Source organism: Labrus mixtus, unplaced genomic scaffold, assembly GCF_963584025.1.
Source record: "Labrus mixtus unplaced genomic scaffold, fLabMix1.1 SCAFFOLD_44, whole genome shotgun sequence".
NCBI classification, from domain to species: domain Eukaryota; kingdom Metazoa; phylum Chordata; class Actinopteri; order Labriformes; family Labridae; genus Labrus; species Labrus mixtus.
The window spans coordinates 526435-530631 of NW_026870130.1; positions in this window are offsets into that span (position 1 = coordinate 526435).

Sequence of the window (4197 nt, forward strand, 5' to 3'; positions counted from 1 at the left end):
CAGAGAAGTGTGTAAGACTGCAGCTCTGCTTCCTGGTCTGAACTCTGAGTTGTTGTCAAGGTTTTGGACTAATAACCTCTGCTATGTTTCTAGATAATAGAGCTGCACCGTCCAAAGTGGGATGGATGCCGTCTCTAGCTAGCAGACCAGGTTTTCCCCAAAAAGACTGCCAGTTATCTATGAAGCCCACATCGTGTGCTGGACACCACCTCGACAGCCAGCGGTTGAGTGATGACATGCGGCTATACATGTCATCACTGGTCTGATTTGGGAGGGGTCCAAAGAACACTACGGAGTCCGACATCGTCTTAGCAAAAGTACACACCGACTCCACATTAACCTTAGTGACTTCCGACTGGCGTAGTCGGGAGTCATTTGTGCCGACATGAATTACGATTGTATCAAATCTACCTTTAGTCTTTGTCAGCAACTTTAAATGAGATGCGATGTCGCCCGCTCTGGCCCCGGGTATACACCTAACTATGCCCGCTGACTTCGCTATCTTCACGTTTCGGACTATGGAGTCTCCAATAATCAGAGTTTTATTCTCAGCGGGTGTGTCGCTGAGTGGGGAAAATTTGTTTGAAACGTGAAGTGGTTGGTGGGGAACCGTGTGCTTCGATGTTCGACTATGCTTCCCTCGGACAGTAACCCAGCCACTGCCTCCCGGCTGCTCGGGAGTTACCGGGGGGGAAGCCAAGCTATGTCGGCCCACACCGGCTACAGGTGGCTGGCTAACTACTGCTGCATACGATGACTCCGACTCAATGGTGCGGAGCCGTCTCTCTAACTCAGACACCCTCGCCTCCAAAGCTAAAAATAAACTACATTTCTTACAAGTATCATTATCACTAAAGGAGGACGAGGAATAACTTAACATCTGACACGTAGAGCAAGAGAGAGCAGGAGAGGGAGAGACAGAAAAAGAAGCCATTGTAAAGCTAACTGCTAGGCTAAGCTAAGAGTAGGTACACAGTAACACAGTGCAGAGGAGAACAGAACAAGCAATTATGCAATACACTCACCGTAGTACGCTGCTCTGCTCAGGTGCTGCTCTGCTCAGGTGCTGCTCGCTGCTCTGCTCAGGTGCTGCTCGCTGCGCTGCTCAGGTGCTGCTCGCTGCTCTGCTCAGCTGCAGCAGGTAAACAGACTGTAACGTCTGCAGGTAAAAAGACTGTAACGTCTGCAGCAGTTAAACAGACTGTAACATCTGCAGGTAAACAGATTGTAATGTTTGCAGGTAAACAGACTGTAAAGTCTGCAGGTAAACAGACTGTAACGTCTGCAGCAGGTAAAAAGACTGTAACGTCTGCAGCAGGTAAACAGACTGTAACGTCTGCAGGTAAACAGACTGTAACGTCTGCAGCAGGTAAACAGACTGTAACGTCTGCAGCAGGTAAACAGACTGTAACGTCTGCAGGTAAACAGACTGTAACGTCTGCAGCAGGTAAACAGACTGTAACGTCTGCAGCAGGTAAACAGACTGTACAGTCTGCAACAGGTAAACAGACTGTAACGTCTGCAGCGGGTAACAGACTGTAATGTCTGCAGGTAAACAGACTGTAACGTCTGCAGCAGGTAAACAGACTGTAACGTCTGCAGCAGGTAAACAGACTGTAACTGTTCAGCAGGTAAACAGATTGTAACGTCTGCAGCGGGTAAACAGACTGTAATGTCTGCAGGTAAACAGACTGTAACGTCTGCAGCAGGTAAACAGACTGTAACGTCTGCAGCAGGTAAACAGACTGTAACTGTTCAGCAGGTAAACAGATTGTAACGTCTGCAGCGGGTAAACAGACTGTAACGTCTGCAGCAGGTAAACAGACTGTAACGTCTGCAGTTAAACAGACTGTAACGTCTGCAGGTAAAAAGACTGTAACGTCTACAGCAGTTAAACAGACTGTAACATCTGCAGGTAAACAGACTGTAATGTTTGCAGGTAAACAGACTGTAACGTCTGCAGCAGGTAAACAGACTGAAACTGTTCAGCAAGTAAACAGATTGTAACGTCTGCAGCGGGTAAACAGACTGTAACGTCTGCAGCAGGTAAACAGACTGTAACGTCTGCAGCGGGTAAACATACAGTAACGTCTGCAGCAGGTAAACAGACTGTAACGTCTGCAGGTAAATAGACTGTAACGTCTGCAGCGGGTAAACCGACTGTAACGTCTGCAGCAGGAAAACAGACTGTAACGTCTGCAGCAGGTAAACAGACTGTAACGTCTGCAGGTAAACAGACTGTAACGTCTGCAGCAGGTAAACAGACTGTAACGTCTGCAGCAGGTAAACAGACTGTAACGTCTGCCGCGGGTAAACAGACTGTAACTGTTCAGCAGGTAAACAGACTGTAACGTCTGCAGCGGGTAAACAGACTGTAACGTCTGCAGGTAAACAGACTGTAACGTCTGCAGCTGGTAAACAGACTGTAACGTCTGCAGCAGGTAAACAGGCTGTAACGTCTGCAGCAGGTAAACAGACTGTAACGTCTGCAGTTAAACAGACTGTAACGTCTGCAGGTAAACAGACTAACGTCTGCAGCAGGTAAACAGACTGTAACGTCTGCAGCAGGTAAACAGACTGTAAAGTCTGCAGGTAAACAGACTGTAACTTCTGCAGCAGGTAAACAGACTGTAACGTCTGCAGCAGGTAAACAGGCTGTAACGCCTGCAGCAGGTAAACAGACTGTAACGTCTGCAGTTAAAAAGACTGTAACGTCTGCAGGTAAACAGACTGTAACGTCTGCAGCAGGTAAACAGACTGTAACGTCTGCAGTTAAACAGACTGTAACGTCTGCAGGTAAACAGACTGTAACGTCTGCAGCAGTTAAACAGACTGTAACGTCTGTAGGTAAACAGACTGTAATGTCTGCAGGTAAACAGACTGTAACGTCTGCAGCAGGTAAACAGACTGTAACGTCGGCAGCAGGTAAACAGACTGTAACGTCTGCAGCGGGTAACAGACTGTAAAGTCTGCAGGTAAACAGACTGTAACGTCTGCAGCAGGTAAAAAGACTGTAACGTCTGCAGCAGGTAAACAGACTGTAACGTCTGCAGGTAAACAGACTGTAACGTCTGCAGCAGGTAAACAGACTGTAACGTCTGCAGCAGGTAAACAGACTGTAACGTCTGCAGGTAAACAGACTGTAACGTCTGCAGCAGGTAAACAGACTGTAACGTCTGCAGCAGGTAAACAGACTGTACAGTCTGCAACAGGTAAACAGACTGTAACGTCTGCAGCGGGTAACAGACTGTAATGTCTGCAGGTAAACAGACTGTAACGTCTGCAGCAGGTAAACAGACTGTAACGTCTGCAGCAGGTAAACAGACTGTAACTGTTCAGCAGGTAAACAGATTGTAACGTCTGCAGCGGGTAAACAGACTGTAATGTCTGCAGGTAAACAGACTGTAACGTCTGCAGCAGGTAAACAGACTGTAACGTCTGCAGCAGGTAAACAGACTGTAACTGTTCAGCAGGTAAACAGATTGTAACGTCTGCAGCGGGTAAACAGACTGTAACGTCTGCAGCAGGTAAACAGACTGTAACGTCTGCAGTTAAACAGACTGTAACGTCTGCAGGTAAAAAGACTGTAACGTCTACAGCAGTTAAACAGACTGTAACATCTGCAGGTAAACAGACTGTAATGTTTGCAGGTAAACAGACTGTAACGTCTGCAGCAGGTAAACAGACTGAAACTGTTCAGCAAGTAAACAGATTGTAACGTCTGCAGCGGGTAAACAGACTGTAACGTCTGCAGCAGGTAAACAGACTGTAAAGTCTGCAGCGGGTAAACATACAGTAACGTCTGCAGCAGGTAAACAGACTGTAACGTCTGCAGGTAAATAGACTGTAACGTCTGCAGCGGGTAAACCGACTGTAACGTCTGCAGCAGGAAAACAGACTGTAACGTCTGCAGCAGGTAAACAGACTGTAACGTCTGCAGGTAAACAGACTGTAACGTCTGCAGCAGGTAAACAGACTGTAACGTCTGCAGCAGGTAAACAGACTGTAACGTCTGCCGCGGGTAAACAGACTGTAACTGTTCAGCAGGTAAACAGACTGTAACGTCTGCAGCGGGTAAACAGACTGTAACGTCTGCAGGTAAACAGACTGTAACGTCTGCAGCAGGTAAACAGACTGTAACGTCTGCAGCAGGTAAACAGGCTGTAACGTCTGCAGCAGGTAAACAGACTGTAACGT